Genomic DNA, 19139 nt, shown 5'->3' with positions numbered 1-19139 from the left:
AGTAGCAAAATTACAGTTATAGAGTAGCAACGAAAATAATTTTATGGTTGGGGGTCACCACAACATGAGGAACTGTATTAAGGGGTCGCGGCATTAGGAACGTTGAGAACTGCTGCTTTAGAGTTTCTGTCTGCTCAGATCTAGCACTATTATCACTTCCCTTGCTTACATTAACCTGATGTATGGCCATCTAAGCTTAGCAAATTCAGCCTTTTTGGGGTCATTTGCCAAAAGACTTGCTAAAATACAGTCTGTTTTTGTTTTATTTTCCAAGATTTTTTTTTAAAGATTTTTATTGGAGAATTGGGAGGATGGGAACTTTTGCTCCTCAGTCTAGTTCTGGAGGACGTTGCTTCACTGGCCCAAGTTGGCACCATCATTGCACTCTTCCCGGGAGAGGCATTTCAGTCGCCGGCTTCTGGACGGCCGCTCACTGTGGTTGCTGGCCGCTCACGCTGGCTGCTGGCTACACACGGTAGCCCACGGCAACCCATTGCCACAGGGGCTGCAGCCTACGCAGGTGCCAGTGACTCATGGCAGCCCAGCTCCAGGTTGAGCTGTTGTTCAGCATCTTAGCTGTAGAGGGCAGTGTCACTGGCCCTCATGTGGGATCCAAACCTGGGCCCTGCCTCTCAGAGCTGGCATCCCAAGCCAACTGTTAACCAATGTGCAACTTGGCCAGCCCAATAATGTCTGTTTTTAAGCAGTTAAAATATGACTCAATTTCACTGCATCATAACTGATTTAAATAGTAATTTCCAAACAAGGTGGAGTAGGTACAAATAAAATAGGTATGTTTGGGAGCCTGAAGGGGCTGCTTTGGAGGCCTTGATGATCTGGTGATCAGCCAACCACGCAGAACCAGGTATCATGGGTCTTGGCTGTACTTGGGTTTCATGAAGCATTAAAAAGAAATAAGGAAATGAGGAGGAAATGTAGCTAATTCTGGGAACAAAGCTAAGATTGCTGTAACTTGGGATTGGCCAGGTCATTGCTTCTTTCTTGAGTTACCTGTACCCATTCTTTTCTTTCCTAGTCAAAAAAAGCCACCTGTATTTCCTAGGGCTGTTGTAATAAATTGCCACAACTGGGTGGCTTACAATTATGCAAACTTATTCTCTCACAGTTCTGGAGGCCAGAGGTCTGAAATCAAGGTGTGGGCAGGGCTGCACTCCCTCTGAAAGCTCTAGGAGAGGGCCCTTCCTCACCTCCTCCGGCTCCTGGTGACCCCGGACGTCTCTGGGTTTGTGGCTGCGTCACTCCAATCTCTGCCTCATCTTCACATAACTTCTCCTCTGTGTCCATCTGTCCTCTTCTGTCTCTAACAAGGGCACTACCATTGGATTTAGGACCCACTTGGATAATCCACGATGATCTCATCTCAAGATCCTTCATTACATCTACAAAAACCCTGTTTCCACATAAGGTCACCTTCACAGGGACGTGGCTTGTCTTTGGGGTCACAGTTCAGCCCACTCTACCACCTTTGTTCAAGGTGCATTTTTACATGGAACCTAGATCGGTTCAGGGTTCTCAATTGAAAGTACAGTATGCTTTGACCTAGGTCTGGATTCCAGGTTTGGCAGCATATCAACTTTTGAACAGCCCTTCTGAGAGATGGACTCCATGAAGCCAGTCCCAGGATTCTCCAACCCATGCTGTGCTTCTCATGGATGGCATGCAAAGGTGTGTGTGTTGGGTGGGGGGGGGGAGAGCATCTTAAATGCAGATTCCAATTGAGTAGGTCTGGAGTGGGGCCTGACTACATTTCTAACAAGCTCTCAGGTGAGGCCCACGCTGTTGGCCCAGGGCCCACACTTTGAGTAGCAAGGGTCTGGTGAGCATTAGAAATACCTGGGTCCCGGGCCGGCCGAGTGGCGCGATGGTTAAGAACTCGCTTGGGATGCCAGAGGGCCCCGGTTCGGATCCCACATATGAGGGCCAGTGACACTGCTCTCTACAGCTAAGATGCTGAACAACAGCTCGACCTGGAGCTGGGCTGCCGTGAGTCGCTGGCAACGGTGTAGGCTGCAGCCCCTGTGGCAGTGGGTTGCCATGGGCTACCGTGTGTAGCCAGCAGCCGCAGTGAGCGGCCGTCCAGAAGCCGGCGACTGATCTGCCTCGCCAGAGAAGAGCGCGATGATGGTGCCAACTTAGGCCAGTGAAGCGACATCCTCTACAACTAGATTGAAGAACAAAACGACAGCAACTTGTCTGTTCCCTTTCCCCCAATTCCCCAGCACTGTTCCCATCCCCCTAATTCCCCAATAAAAATCTTTAAAAAAAAAAAAAAGAAAAAGAAATACCTGGGTCCCACCCCTAGCAATCCTGACTCAGGAGACCCATCCTCTCCAGGGCGATGCAGACAGCCTTCCATCACAACTTGAGAACCAGGCCTGGTGGCCCCTCCTCCATGCTCAGGAACAAGGCAGGGACTGAGCCCAGCTGCTGAACCCCCCTCCAGAGAGGCCTTTGGAATCCTGAGGGCAGAGGGGCACTCCTGCTTTGGTTAAGAATTCCAATAGAGCCAATGACCTTAGAGGAAAGATATGCACCCTCCCTGCCCCCTCCCTCTACAACTCTAACACAGGGGCAGTAAGGCCATCAGAGAACCGGGAATAGACCATTGGGTATGTTGAGTGGCTCCAAGGAAATCGTGTAATTTCCTCGGCTGTGTACGCTGAGAGCCCTTGGCAGCGCAGCAAATGCAAGTTGCCCATCTAGGTGGGTAGCACCTGAGGACCGGAAGGTAGAGACCCTGGGGGAGAGGAGGCTCAGGTGCTGTGGTGAACCCAGCCTGGGGTCCAGGAGGTGGCTGGGAGAGGCTGATCTGAATGCAAATCAGGCTACAACCATCCCTTGTTCAGGAAAGGTTGTGGCCTGCCCCCTCACAGATGGCACAGCCATGTCCCACCGGGCAGGAGACAGGAACTGGCCTGGCACAGACCAATGGACTTGACTGAAAATGAGGGCAGATGCCTCAAAACTTTGTACCTCTTGTCTTTGAACTTTGATATTGCTCATGCAACTGTGAGAAGGGAACTTAATTTCTTATCTTAAAAGAGCCACACATCACATTTGATATGACCCCGACAGTGTCCAGCTGCCTATCACCTTAATCTGACATGAAATGGAAAGGCAGGCATGAATATTATCTACAAACAACTACAAATTCCTTTAGAAAAAAGTCACACTCCACAGAGGATACATTTATCCATGACTTATTGATTTGTGGTTCACTGGCCCCTGTTTTGACTTTCTTCACCATTCTGTTTACACTGAGTTAATAACCAACCGGAAGTGTCTTGCCTAATGTTTGGCTGATGTCAACATTGACTTTTCCAGGAACAGTTCCAAACCAGGCATCTCTGGATGGCTTACCACACCCCTTTGTTGGCTTCCCACCACTCAGAATCCTCCAATAAGGAAGTGGCGGGCCGGCCGAGTGATGCATTGGTTAAGAGCCGGCTTGGGACGCCAGAGGGCCCCAGTTCGGATCCCTCATGAGGGCCAGCGACACTGCCCTCTACAGCTAAGATGGTGAACAACAGCTCGACCTGGAGCTGTGCTGCTGTGAGTCGCCGGCGACAGCGTAGGCTGCAGCCCCTGCTGCAGTGGGCTGCCATAAGCTACTGTGTGTGGCTGGCAGCCGGTGTGAGCTGCTAAGAGCCGCCGTGAGCGGCTGTCCAGAGGCTGGCAACCAATCTGCCTCACCCTGGAAGAGCGCAATGATAACACCAACATGGGCCAGTGAAGCAACGTCCTCCTCAACTCGACTGAAGAACAAAAGGACAGCAACTTGTCTGTGGCCCTTCCCCCTGATTCCCCAGCACTTTCCCCTCCCCCAATTCCCCTATAAAATCTTAAAAAAATAATAAAAATAAAAAAATAAGGAAGTGGCTATTTTAGGTAAAGAAAAATGAGATGGCAGAATTTCCCCCAAAGGCAGCTGGGTGTGGTTTGGAGTGAAGGAGCTCTGTACCATGCCAGAAGGACAGAGCACAGACCCTCCCCTCCAATCCCCCCACAATGGTAGCCCTGAGTACCCAGCCCATCTGTTGGTGACTTATAGGCAAAAGGGAAGGAAAGGAGGGAGAAGAAACATGGTGTTTGGGGATTAATGCTCTTTGATATTAGGCAGAGCTGGCCCAGGGGTGACAGTCACAGAGAGGAGACCAATTCCACAAAAGGAATTACTTCCTGAAGTAATGAGCTCCCTATCACAGAAAGTAAGAAAGCAAAGACAGGATGAGGGGATCATTTCTATTTATCCTCTGCTGTGAGAGCGTAAGAAATTGATTCTGACCTTGAGGAGTCTAAGTCTCACCTGGAGAGACAGGATGGGACCTGACAGTAAAAGTGAATATCAATGTGTGTTGATGGAAGTGGACTGCTGCTGTTTTTCAGATGAGTCTCCCTAGTGGTCCTATTTCCTTTGAGAAAGTGCCTCTCCCGGCCCACGTGGCCCTGGGGTGTTGTCAGTCACGTTGCCTTGCTCCATCTGGCAGGACTGTTCCCAGGAAACCAGAGCTGAAAAGTAGAAGATAGAAGGGATCCTGAGGACAACCCCTGAGCCTAAAACCAGCCGAGTCATGTGACCCTGTGTGAGCCGGGTTATCTGTGACTTGCGGAGTGCTGGCTGGTATGCTGAGCAAGTACTAAATTGTGTGGCATTTCTTTTGGTTATTGGAGGCCTGCAATGGGAGAGAAGGGAGATAAAGTACTTTGGAAAGTTTCCCAACAGAGCTCATGATGGATGGTTATGTCTGGATTATCAAGGGGTGGGAAAGGACACACAAGTGACTGCGTGTATCAGAGCCCACACGAGGCTCTCTGTGGGAGAGGCCCAGGCATTGACAGCTAAGTGATTGAGGGTTTGTAGGAGACTGAAGGAGGCTCATCTGAAAAAGCAGGGCTGGGCTCAGATGACCAGGGGTCTTGGAGAGCCAAGCAGGAGACGGGATGGGTGGGAGGTGCTCTGGGAGATTCGAGTCAACATGGTGGAGTAGGGCATTTGAGGGCCTACCTCTCGGTGCAATTTCCTTGGTTCAAATGGTTCATAATGGAACTTCCTTAGACACTGGCTCACTTGCCAGGGCAGCAAGGCTGCAACCAGAAGCCCATCTGGAGGATCTTGTTGGGTTCGGAATCCAGGGACTCTTGCTGCATGTCATCAGTGGAATTGTACAGTTGTGCTGTAAAGAGCCAAGACAAGTGTCACAGTTGCTCTAAATACAGAAGACAAGTGGTGAATCTCTGAAGGTATCCTTCCTGTTTGGATCTGGACTCCTTCCTTGTCTAGTACAGCGGGGAGAAGTCCAAGTGTAAACATGACTTTTAAAAATCTGTACACTCACAGTGTTGAGACGGTAGGAGCAGCCCTGTGGTATTAGAATGATTCCTTTTGTGAAACTGTGACTTTTAAATTTTGTAGCAGTCACTCATATGGTCATGGAGAAGTCCTTTGAAAATGGTCCAGGGAATCTTTCTGTCCCTGTGAAGTGAAGAGGAGACCATAACTTGCCTGTATCAGTTATCTACTGCTGAGTAACAAATCACCCCAAAACTTAGTGGCTTGAAACGATGATGAACATTTATTATCACATACAGTTTCTGTGGGTCAGGAAACCAGGAGTGGCTTAGCTGGGTGGTCTGGCTTGGGGTTGGTCATGAGGGTGCAGCCAGGGCTGCATCCTCTGAAGACTGGGCTGGAGCTGGAGAGCTTTTCCAAGGTGGCCCACCCACATGCCTGGCTAGTGGGTGCCGGCTGTTGGTGGGTGGGCTTAGTTCTTCACCACGTGGACTCCTCCATAGCACTGGCTTCCCCAGAAAACGATCCAAGGAAAGCAGGGCGGAGGTCACAATGTCTTATGATTTCGCCTTGAAGTCATTTCTGCAATATCTTGTTGGTTCCCAGGTCAGACCTACTCGATGGGGCAGGGGGAACTCCACCAGGACATATATATCAGTCAGGAGACAAGGCTTGGAGCTGCTACCACAGTGCTGTATGGTTGGCCCCACTCAGGAGCACTTAATCCTCACTCATGTGGTTTGATTCCAGAATAGTTAGAAACGTCTCAGCTTTTCAATGCAAGGAAGTAGGCTGACCCTTCGAAGTATAGCAGACCAGCCATGTTAAGCACAGTCAGGTGAAGGGCCAGGATAGAGGCTGCTCAGCTTCTCATCCAAGTGTTTGGAAGCCACTCACATTTTCTACCCACGGAGACTCCCTGGTGTAGATAGTTTTGTTTGCCGTCCATCCTCATCTATCCCATGTGGGTCCTGTAGGGTTGCTGGTCACACCATCCTCTGGCTGCAGGGGTGCCCATGGGACCCAGGTCTGGCTAACTGTGCTGCCCTATTTCCCTTCCCAGAATTATTGGTCCAAGGAAAGGGCAAATGAGCAAGCAAGGCCGTCAGAACCCCTCCACAAAATTCAATACATGGATTCTGGGAGACATGCTCTCTTATAATCTGAAATCATGAGCTGAAGGTGTGCTGTGTATGCTTGAAGCTGTCAGAGAATGAAGAAGGAAAGGAAAGCGAAGGGAAGGGAAGGGAAGGGAAGGGAAGAGAAGGGAAAGGAAAGGGAAGAGAGAGAGAAACACCTGACTAGTAGATCCATTTTTGTTCTCTCCAGCTACATGAGACAATGAACAGTCCTTTTTTCTGGGGTTTTGCTTGCTGACCTTTGCTTCACTTCATTTGATGTGGAATTCCATCTCCATAACTAGAAAATAATGGGTTTTGAGGCAGTAACAAGCAAAGGCAGAGCGGGTTTCACTTCTTTATTATAACCTTAAGTGGACCGGTGATCCATGCCCTGCTGTCTCCAGCCCACAAATATAGCCCTTCCTCCACCACGAAGGAAAGAAGCTAACAGAAACTAAGAGTGAACAGACCTGAAAGTGAGCCTCAGCTGCTTCCTGGTTTGCCTCAAGCATTCCAGCATCGAGCTGACCCTGCCCAGAATGGTTTTCTGGGTGTCCCTTCAGCCCTGGAGCTCAGCAGGGGCAAAGTTGTGTCTTTGTTTCCGCAGCCTGCTTCTCCAGGGACATTCACAAACAAACATCTGAAAATGCCTTCTGAAATGCACTAAAACACAGAAAGCTTGTTCTTTTAATAATAGCCACTGTTGAATGAGTCCTAAGTATGCTGCAGGCCTCGGGCCAAGTGCTTTATCTGCAATATCTCATTTAATCTCCATGCCAGGGGAAGTGAGGTTTCTATTATTATCTTCATTTTACAGGCGACAAGACTGAGAACTTAAGAAATGGTAACTTTCCCAAAGTCACAGGCTGCTGAAGGTGGGACTTTCATCTTAGCACCAACATGTTTTCCTCCAGTTTCTTTACCTTGAAACACTCACACCCCCTTCTCTCTGGCTGCTCTGGTGGTCTGGCAATAGCCGAGGGCTGCAAACCCAAACACAATGTTCTCTCTCTGTTTAATTTAGCCATTACCACCCCTAAAAAGCCCAAGCAATGTTTTCCCAAGAAAGTCTGGGGTTGATCTCTCAGAGAGTGAAGTGCCCAGCGCCTAGCATGGCATTTCACAGGCCACTTGTGCATGTCTAATTGTGTTTTCTGTGTCAAAAAAGCAGGCTGTGCTCATCAGAAGCTCATTAGGACCCCGGCCAAGGGGCTGTTTGCGACTTCAAGGCTGAATGAGGAAAGTGCAGGGCGAGGATTTCTACTCCAAAAGGACCTCCTGCAGCAGTGAATCCTGTCCAGGTTAGCACCCACCTCCCTCCTCCTCATTTTGACTGTTTTCCCTAAACCTCTGTTTATTTTGTTCCTGCGGACATAAGTCAAAGAGAATATATGGCTAGCTGTGGGCATGGGGAGCAGATTTTTGTGGTCCTTCTAGTCTCTTTCCGTGGGGGGATTGCACTGAACCAAAGCAAAGTATCTCTTCACCTCATAGGACCTGGTGATGCGAGCCAAGGCGCTGGCAGCTTTGTCAAGCACCAGCGTGAGATGCTCGTGTGTTCCTATCACAGCCATTATAGTCAGGCTCACCAAATTCCCACTTTGGCCCCCTTGAGCAGTAGAAGAGATCCTAGTGCTTTGCTTGCATTTGGGGCATCCTACCAGCAAGCAGGTGGGCTAAGGCACTTTGGACAAGACTGAAATAGCAAGGCTTCTTCTACCTTAAGCCCATTTACAAGTCAGTAAGATGAATCTTTTCCTGTCATGTTTTGTATCATATTGAACACTTTACATAAAGCAGCACCAAAACAATGTGGCATTTAGAAATACCTGGTTAATTTTTAAAATTAATTTAATTTTTGATAGTGGTAAAATTTACATAACATAAAATGTATAATTTAAACCATTTCTATGCATACAGTTTAGCAGCATTAAATATATTTAGATTGTTACGCTGCTATCACCATCATCCATCTTCAGAACATTGTTCATTTTGCAAAACTGAGACTCTATCCCCTTAAACACTAATTCCCTGTTCTCTCCTCCCCCAGCCCCTGACAACCCCCATTCTACTTTCTGTCTCTATGAATTTGACCACTCTAAAGCCCTCATATAAGTGGAATCACACAATATTTGGTGTTTTGTGACTGGCTTATTTCATTTAGCATAATATCTTCAAGATTCATCCATGTGTCAGAATTTCCTTCCTTTTAAGGCCAAATAATATTCCATTGTATGGACATACCACTTTGTTTATCCATTCATCCATCGATGGACATAGCTGGCTTCCACCTTTTGGCTATTGTGAATAATGCTGCTCTGAACATGAGTGTACAAATGTTTGTTTGTGTTCCTACTTTCAATGCTTTTGTGTTCCTGGACCAAATTCCAATGTCGGGGAGGAGCAGTCTCCCCACACCAACAAGCAATTCTCTGTCACTAGCTGGGTGTCCTACCATTCAACTCAGTTCTGACACTATCTACTCAGAAACAGTGTCAGATCCCATAGGTCTTCACCTTCTCCTTCACAGGCTCAGTCCTACAAGACTGTTTCCCCCACCCCAGCCCACCCTTCATACTTTAATCATAAGTCCAGGTTGTCACCTGGGCTTCTGACCTATAGGCTACAGATTGGAGGTTCCCACAACCCACTCCCTGGGTTCAATTAATTTTCTAAGGTGACACATGAACTCAGAAAAACATTTTACTTACTAAATGACCAGTTTATTTTTAAAGGATCTAACTCAAGGACAGCCAGATGGAAGAGATGCATAGGGCATGGTATGTAGGAAAGTGCACAGAATTTCCATGCTGTCTCTGGGCACACTACTCTTCCTGAATCTCCACATGTTCATCAACTGGGAAGCTCTCTGAACCCCATGTTTTGGGATTTGTATGGAGGCTTCATTACCTAGGCATGATTGACTAACTCATTGGCCACTGGCATGTGATCCAACCTCCAGCCCTTCTCCCATCCCTGGAGGTCAAGGAGTGAAACAAAAATAAACAAAATAAAGGGTAAAAATCATATCAATAGATGAAGGAAAAGCATTTGACAAAAAGCATCCATTTATGATAAAAACTCTCAGCAAAGTGGGAATAGAGGGAACAAACCTCAAAATAATAAAGGCCATATATGAAAATCCCACAACTACCATCATACTCAACAGTGAAAAGCTAAAAGCATTTTTCTTAATATCAGGAATAAGACAAGGATGTCCACTTTCACCACTTTTATTCAACATATTGTTGGGAGTTCTAGCTAGCCACAGCTATCAGACAAGAAAAGAAATAAACGTCATCCAAATTGGAAAGGAAGAAGTAAAACTGTCATCGTTTGCATGTGGCATGATACTATGAGGTGTGATAAAAAATTACAGTGAATGTTTAAATAAAAAAATTATTACAGGGCCGGCCGAGTTGGTTAAGAGCTGGCTTGGGATGCCAGAGGGCCCCGGTTCAGATCCCACATATGAGGGCCAGTGACACTGCCCTCTACAGCTAAGATGCTGAACAACAGCTCAACCTGGAGCTGGGCTGCCGTGAGTCACCAGCGATGGGTAGGCTGCAGCCCCTGTGGCAGTGGGTTGCCATGGGCTACCGTGTGTAGCCAGCAGCCAGCGTGAGCGGCCAGCAGCGGCCGTCCAGAAGCCGGCGAGTGATCTGCCTCGCCCGGGAAGAGCGCAATGATGGTGCCAACTTGGGCCAGTGAAGCAACGTCCTCCACAACTAGACTGAAGAACAAAAGGACAGCAACTTGTCTGTTCCCCTTCCCCCAATTCCCCAATAAAAAATCTTAAAAAAAAAATCATTACGGTAAAAGACACATTGCCATTAATCCCCCTCAAAATACTCCCCCTCACTTCGAACACCCTTATCTCATCATTCTTGCCACTTCTTGAAGCAGTTCTGAGAGTCCTCTTTTGTGAGCGTCTTTAGTTGTGCTGTCGTGGCTGCCTTGATGTTTTGAATCATTTTGACTTTGGGGAAGAGTCAGAAGTCACACGGTGCCAGATTTGGTGAATAAGACGGATGAGGACACACCTTAATGTTTTTATTTGACAGAAATTGCTGTACCAGAAGTCATGTGTGACAAGGGGCATTGTCATGATAGAGGATTAAGTAAAGACACTCACGAAAGAGGACTTCCAGAAAGTGGCAAGGATGATGAGGTAAGTGTGTTCAAAGTGAGGGAGAGTATTTTGAGAGGGATTAATGGCAATGTGTCTTTTATTATAATAAATTTTTAAAATTTAAACATTCATCCTATTTTTTTATCACACCTCGTATATATAGAGGACCCTAAAGAAGCCACCAAAACACTATTAGAACAGATAAGTAAATTCAGTCAAGTAGCAAGTAACAAAATTAATATTCAGAAATTGGTTCCATTTTTATACATCAATAATGAACTATCAGAAAGAGAAATTTAAAAAAAACTCATTTACAATTGCATTTAAAAAATAACAAAATACCTAGGAATAAATTTAACCAAGGAGATAAAAAACCTGTACTCAGAAAATTATAAGAAACTGAAGAAAAAAACTGAAGAAGATACAAATAAATGGAAGCATATGCTGTGCTCATGGATAGAAAGAATTAACATTGTTAAAATGTCCATACTACCTAAGGCAATCTACAGATTCAATACAATCCCTATCAAATTACCAATGGCATTTTTCACAGAACTAGAACAAGTCATCCTAAAATTTATATGGAACCACAAAGACCCTGAATAACTACAGCAATCTTGAAAAAGAAGAACAAAGCTGGAGGTATCACAATACCTGATATCAAATGATACTACAAGGCTGTAGTAATCAAAACAGTATGACACTGGCATAAAAACAGACACATAGATCAATGGAACAGAATAGAGAGCCCAGAAATAAACCCATGCCTATATGGTCAATTAATCTATGACAAAGGAGGCAAGAATATACAATAGAAAAAACTGGACAGATACATGCAAAAAATGAAACTAGACAACTTTCTTACACTATACGCAAAAAATAAACTCAAAATAGATTAAAGATTTAAATGTAAGCCCTAAAACCATAAAACTCCTAGAAGAAAACATAGACAGTAAGTTCTTTGATATTGTTCTTAGTAATATGTTTTGGGGATATATCTTTTTGGGCAAGGGAAATAAAAGAAAAAATAAACACATGGGACTATATCAAACTAAAAAGGTTTTGCACAACAAAGAAAACTATTAACTAAATGGAAAGATAAATTACGGAGTGGGGAAAGATATTTTCCAATGATACATCTGATAAGGGGTTAATACCCAAAGTTTATGAAGAACTCATACAAATTAACACCAAAACCCCCCCAAACAACCCAATTAAAAAATGGGCAGAGGACCTGAATAGACATTTCTCCAAAGAGGACATACAGATGGCCAATAGACATATGAAAAGATGCTCAATGTCACTAATTATCAAAGAAATGCAAGTAAAAACACAATGAGCTATCACTTCACACCGTCAAAATGGTTTTCATCAATAAATCAAGGAACATTAAATGTTGGCCAGGGTGTGGAGAACAGGGAACCCTCATGCACTGTTGGTGGGATTGCAAATTGGTGTCCCCACTATGGAGAACAGTATGGAGGTTCCTAAAAATTAAAAATAGAATTAACATATGACCCAGCAATTCCACTTCTGGGTATTTATCCAAAGAAGCCCAAAATACTAATTCAAAAAGATATATGCATCCTCATGTTCATTGCAGCATGATTTACAACAGCCAAGATATGATAACAACCTAAGTGTCCATTGATAGAAGATTGTTTAAAGAAGAGGTGGTAAGGGCCGGCCGAGTGGCTCAGTTGGTTAAGAGCTTGCTCAAGAGTTTGAGCTCTGAGCAACAGCGGTTTGAGTCCAACCCGAGCTGAGCAGCCGCTGAGCTGCCAACAGGTAGCAGGATGGCTTAGCTAAAAAAAAAAAAAAAAAAGAAGTGGTACATGTACACATTGGAATATTACTCGGTCATAAAAAAAAAAGAAATCTTATCATTTGCAACAACATAGATGGACCTAGAGGGTATTATGCTAAGCAACATAATTCAGATAAAAAGACAAATACCATATGATTCCACTTACCATGTGGGCTCTAAAAAACAAAATAAATGAACGAACAAAACAGAAACAAACTCATAGATACAGAGAACAAACTGATGGATGCCAGATGGGAGGGGAGTAGAGGCTGGGTAAAAAAGATAAATGGATTAAGGAGTAAAAATTGGCAGTTACAAAGTAGTCAAAGGGATGTAAAGTACAGAATAAGGGACATAGTCAATAATATTGTAATAACTGTATGGTGTCATACGGGTACTAAATTAATGGGAGACATCACTTGGTAAGTTACATAAATGTCTAACCACTATACTGTATACCTGAAACTAATATAATATTGAATGTCAAGTGTAATTGAAAATTTTTTTTAAAAAGTAAAATTTAAAAAAAGTAGTGGGACTAAAATTCCAACCCTCAAATCACATGGTTTGTTTCCATGACAACCAGCTCCCAACCTTAGGTGGGGTCCAAAGGTCACTTCATTAACATAACAAGAGACACTTTTGTCTCTCTCACCACAAAGGAAATTCCTAGGGTTTTAGAAGACCTGTGTTAGATAGAAATGGTTGAAGATATAATGTAGGGGTTTTTTTATGAATCACAATATCACAGGTATATATCCAGAAGTGAAATTGATGGATTATATGGTAACTCTATTTTTAATTTTTTACTATCCCCAGCTAAATTTATCAATTCAACAACCATTTATTGAGCATCTGTTATGTGCCAGTTCAGACTGGGGATAAAGGTGGGGCAGTGGAGAGCCTCCAAAATGCTCACAATGTAGACAGAGAAGACTGTAGAAATGTGGAAAAATGAAGGCATGTGAAAACTAGTAGCCACTCTCTCTAAAACTGTAATAAAAACAGGGCCCCATAGGGCCCAGCTTAGCTGAGATCCTCATATAGAGATGGATGGCAAACTACTGGAAGCGATTCAAAAAGGAATTCCTTTATTAACGTGGGTCTGATCACCTCCTGGTCTTCTAGGGAGAGAAGGGGGTGACTACAGAGAAGGACAGGCCCTCTCCAGCCCATCTGACCACACCAGCTGGAAATCGAGCTCTGAAACAACGCCCGGGAGCTGACACTGTGTCCCAGAAGGATGCTGCCACATGCCTGATCAGACCAGGCCCTTCTTCTGTGGGGGGAGGGGCAACGGCAGCCTTGAATGATGCTGAGGAACAGGACACTGTTGACAAGCCCTAAGCGGTGTCAGGCTCTGTCTTAACCACCCTAGACACCATTGCTATGTGTGTGGCAGGACACAGAGGGAAGGGATGGCGCCGAAAGCTTGCCTGAAATGTGGTGATGAAGTTTTCTGCCCTCCACATCCAGAACATTTTAGTAGACCCAGGGCCAAGGCCACAGGGTGAAGTGGGCTCATGCAAACAGCAGTTCTTAAAATGAGCCCAACAGAGGCCAGGCATCAGGTGTCCTCTAGCCCTCTGAAACTCAAGAGGGACAGGGTGGTGCTATTTCTCAAGCGACCTTGAAAGAGAGAAGACTGACTGCTTAACCTAATTCCCGGTGATCCAGACTGCAGACCACCAACTTCCAATAACCAGAACCTCCCCACAAGCTGTGATGCCCTGGCTGGTGGGGGCTCCTCCTGGCCAGAGTCGGGTCCCACCAAAAACTCAGGAAGTGCCCTCTGCTTTATCAAGAAAAAAGTAAAATGGCCTCTATTTTGGTTTTAGTGCTTATTGTATTTTCTTATATTTTAGTATTTTGAATTTTGGTGACCCATAATATGGCATATAAACTGATATTCTGCTCACCCAAATGTGTTATCACCACAGCGCCCAATCTCCTGACTCTTATGAATGAAGGAGGGCAGCATGGGAGGTGGAGCCAAAGAAGTTACAAGAACTGCAGACAATTGGAAAATGAGCTAGAGCCAAGTGCAGGGCCCACCGATCCATATCTTCATTTCATGGTTTTGTGGACAACATCATTTGCAGCTGAGATGGAAACACAGGGCCTGGGCCACTTCCTATACCACCTCGAAGGGGAGACACACTGTTTGACGTGGCAAAGACTTACTGTATTTCCCCATGTATAAAACGCACCCTGTTTCGAAAATTCTGGGGTCTAAAAACTGGGTGTGTCGTATACAGTGGTTGTAGATTTCAAATGCCATAGATGAAACTGAGGATGAGGCACTATATGAAGACAGTGATTTCGTCATCAGGCACAGATGAGGACAAGCATTAATGGTTGGGAGTTTTGACAGTGATGAGGAGTTGTATGAATTTTATGATGAATAAAACTTGAGTTCAATAACTTTATGTAGTACATTTTTTTTTCAAATTTTGATCCCCCAAATTAAGGTGCGTCTTATACATGGGGAAATACAGTATTAACCAGTTGCTCCTGTGGAAGTTAAGGTGGTAACTTTTTTTTTTTAATAACAAGAAACTTTATTGAATTACAAATATTAAAATGGTCACTTAATTTAAAAGTGGGACAATTTTAATTCTGTTCTTCTTAAAATTCATTCTTTCAAAAATGCACTTCATTTTTTAAATGATAAAAGAAAAGGTTAATCTGTGAATTGACAAATCATCTGTGAATGATAGTGCTGGGACAACTGTTTATATATGGGGTCTTAACATGGACCTTAAGAAGTTGTCTTCTGGGGCCGGCCGAGTGGCACGATGGTTAAGAACTGGCTTGGGATGCCAGAGGTCCCCGGTTCAGATCCCACATATGAGGGCCAGTGACACTGCCCTCCACAGCTAAGATGCTGAACAACAGCTCAACCTGGAGCTGGGCTGCCGTGAGTCGCCTGCGACGGCGTAGGCTGCAGCCCCTGTGGCAGTGGGTTGCCATGGGTTACCATGTGTGGCCAGCAGCCAGCGTGAGCGGCCAGCAGCTGCTGTGAGTGGCCGTCCAGAAGCTGGCGACTGATGTGCCTAGCCTGGGAAGAGCGCAATGATGGTGCCAACTTGGGCCAGTGAAGCAACGTCCTCCACAACTAGACTGAAGAACAAAAGGACAGCAACTTGTCTGTTCCCCTTCCCCCAATTCCCCAGCACTGTTCCCATCCCCCAATTCCCCAATAAAAATCTTAAAAAAAATAAGTTGTCTTCTGTATTACATCAAACTATTTCCAGTAAGAAACAGGAAAATGTGAGCAAAAGGGAGTGTAAAGCATGTACTGAGATCTTTCTGTAGGTGTTTGATAGAACACAGAGTTAGTATGATAAAATGTGGACTTTGTAACAGTGGCCTCTAAGATATACAACAGCAAGTGTACCCTAAGGAACCTATGTGAAAATCATTTCTTCTTATTCCTAACAGAAGAAATGGTACACACGTAAACAAAAAGTAAAACTTAATCATACGGTTCTAAGATAGGCCACATATTCCATTTGTTCAATAGCCTCATTCATTGTTTAACAGATAAAGTCAGCAAATTCAACTCAGGACAAAAATATTTTCTATCAACCTCCATACAGAAAGATTTATATAACCCTTAAACTTAATCCTTGGTAAATATAGATTTCCAAATCAAAATCGAGTTATGAACTGCTTATAATAACTACACTATGCTAAAATGCTAACATTTTCTTCCCAGTATGTTTTCCTATAAAGGGAAAAAATTTGTCTGCTTTCATTCTTTGCCTGTGCTGGAATTTATGAAAGCCTAAACAGTGTTCTGCAAAACTAAAATACACTATAAAATCAAACAGGTAAATAAACAACAAAACCAAACTGATTTCAACAAACTCAGGTCATGTTTCCAAAAGTAAAGTCTATTAAGAACAAGTAATAAACATGTACAAGAAATTACAATAAATGATGGTCACGGTTAGTTACAAATGCAAAATAATATCTAATGATCCCAGACTTGTGAATATAATAATCAAAATCAATTTCATATGCTAGTTCAAATATTATGTACAATTTAGATAAGCTGGTCAAGTATTATTTGAATACATACCACATCTGATAAACTTGTAATTATGTTACCTCTCTCCTCCATTAATATTTGCAGGTGCATGCCAATATAGGAAAAATGTAATTTTTATTTAGGTGTTGATAAGAATAAACATTTTTACTGTTTATATTTCGGACTGTAAAAAAGTTAACGTATATTTTCCTTTAAAAAGAAAAAAAGGTAAAAATAAATCGCCAAAAGTTTAATTGATAAAAATTTAATATCAATTATCTATAAAAATGAAAAAAAATTTTGAAACTGATACCATACAATTATTACGTAGTCTCCCTATTGATCTGAAACTACAGAAGGCATTTAAGGAAGGATGCTATGTCAAAAAACAAAGACTAATCCAAGGATGTATGTCACTTTAAAAATCTAATTTGCAGAAAAACAAGTTCCTTGGCCTAGTTTTAAAGCTAATTAAAAAATCCATTTTCTCAGTGGTTCAGACATTTTGCCAATACTTCCAATGCAACAGAACTTCCATCAATTTCCACATTCATTACAGACAACAAATGTTGTCATCGGTTCATCAGCACTACGAGTTTTGTACCTGTGTATAAGTACAGTTCTTCTTTTTACATTTGCCACATGTGAATAAGTCAGTCAGGGTTCCACCTGTCTTGGCCACATGATGCTCTCTAATAGCTCCTTTGGTCAAGTTTTTCTGCATCTCTTTGAGCTCATTACTAGGCATTTCCTCTGCCGTCATTCTAGCAAATAAATCAGGAGGAATATTCCCACACAGTACGTTTTTCCTTAAATTTGGATTCTTTGCATCCTTAAGATTTGATATTCTACTTCGTACTCTATTTTTGTATTTCATGTTTGTATTCCTTATTTCTTGATATATAGCTTCCTCAATCTGAGATCCTAATTCTTCCTCATCAGTTCCAATGGCGATGTTGTCATCTGTTCGAAGAGCAGCAGCAAGCATCTCCCTGCACTTTAACCAGCATCTCCCTACACTTGAACCATACAGCATCAGACGTGCTTGGCGCCCGAGGAAAAGATGACACGTAAGTATCTCGAGCATTTGTCTCATTCTTTCTGCTGCTTACCTTACCACTGGAGCTACTTTCTTCTCTTGCTTCAGGGCTATTCTGTGATGTAATTGCAGTATCTTTTTTTTTTCTTCAGGATCTTTATCAGTTGATGGTCCATCTAATAACTTTTTCCAGGATTTGATGAGAGACTTTGCTAAAGATGTAACTTCTTCATCTGTACTCTGCTTGCGAATAGCATTTACTGACATTCCAATTCTTGTGGACTGTCATAATTCCAGAGTCATGGGAATATTCTTAAGCTCCTTCAGCAAATCCAATGCTCCAGTCGCGTTCTTCTTCTGCACCATCTTGTCCATCTTCTTGGCAATGCGGGCCACCTCGTCCTCCATGGCTCCAGCAGGTCTTCACTGTGCCCTGCCCGTTTGGGATGGGATATGGGTGAAGCTGGGGCAGAGGCAACAGCAGGACACGACCTCAGGTGCTCAGCGAGCACAGCACTGCAGGCCTGGGCCTAGGCCCTTCCTCACAAACCAAGCCGGCAGCCAAGGTGGTAACTTTTGTGTCACCAGTTCACAGCTCAGTGGTACCATTGGGGCGGTGGGGGGATGGTCTTGTCCTCCAGCCTAATAGCTGCCTCTGATACAGCCGTTGAAGGTCACTCATTCACATGTCAATTGAAGACTCTGGTGCCTCCCAGAAGCAGTACACAGCCTGGCCTCTCCCATCCCCAAGCAGACTGCTTAGGAGACAGTCAGCCCCTCGCAGGCAAAACTTCCTTCTCTCCAATTATATCTGACAGGGTGACTCATTCCCAGGTCCCAGGTTAACCCAAACGCACCCAGGCACAGGGTTCCCAAGGGTAAGCATAAGAAAGAGAAATGGGGGAAGGGTCAGGGAGAGTGTGATTCCTACTGTCAAGAGAAGAGATTCTAAGCTCCAGAGGGTAGGAGCAGAAAGTGGCATCTCAGTGTTATGTCACTGTCACACGTAGAACTCAGATTTCCCAGGGAGATTCCCAAGTCAGAATCCTTGTCTGCTGTAAGTGAACAATGGCTCTGAGGTGGTCCATCCATCCCACAGCCACAAATGGTGACCGGGCTCTTACTGCTTACAGGTGCTGTGCTCGGTCCTGTGGAGACACAAAGGTGCTGGGAATGGAACCTCCCTCAGCAAGCCCACAGTGTAGGAAGGGAGATGAAACTGTAATAAAGATGGAGAATGATCATTGTCCAAAGAGAGGTGCCTACTGAGTATAACAGACACTATGGCTCCCTTCCCAGGTATGCTTCCCTTCCTACTGAGAGAACCCTGATCTTATTCAGGGACAGGGTACAGATCTCTCAATTTTAGAGAAGGTAGTCCCTGTCTTGGGGTGAGCCTTTGACCCAGTTGTGCATGATGGAAACGTGCCAGAGGGCTTCTGGGAAAGACTAACTGTGGCCATTCTTGCCTTCTAACTTTGAAGGTGGTATGATGGCTAGAGCCACAGCAACCATCTTGTAACAAAGAGGCAACAATCTTAAACACCAATAGGCAATGCAATGGAGATGATGGAAGAGAAGGAAGGAAAGATTTACCTGGTTCTTTAATGGCTCCATTTGAGTAGGTGAATCCGTGCCTGTAGCGCCAATCTCCTAACTTCTCAATGTGTTGGAAAAATAACCTCCAGATATT

General features: G+C 44.3%; 1 pseudogene; it reads right to left on the bottom strand.

Moving 5' to 3' along the window:
- Positions 1–5085: 5085 nt before the first annotated feature.
- On the bottom strand, positions 5086–18681 carry LOC109390317 (transcription elongation factor A protein 1-like; annotated as a pseudogene).
- Positions 18682–19139: the final 458 nt, after the last annotated feature.

Source organism: Hipposideros armiger, unplaced genomic scaffold, assembly GCF_001890085.2.
Source record: "Hipposideros armiger isolate ML-2016 unplaced genomic scaffold, ASM189008v1 scaffold_264, whole genome shotgun sequence".
NCBI classification, from domain to species: domain Eukaryota; kingdom Metazoa; phylum Chordata; class Mammalia; order Chiroptera; family Hipposideridae; genus Hipposideros; species Hipposideros armiger.
This window is presented reverse-complemented; position numbering and strand designations above follow the sequence as displayed.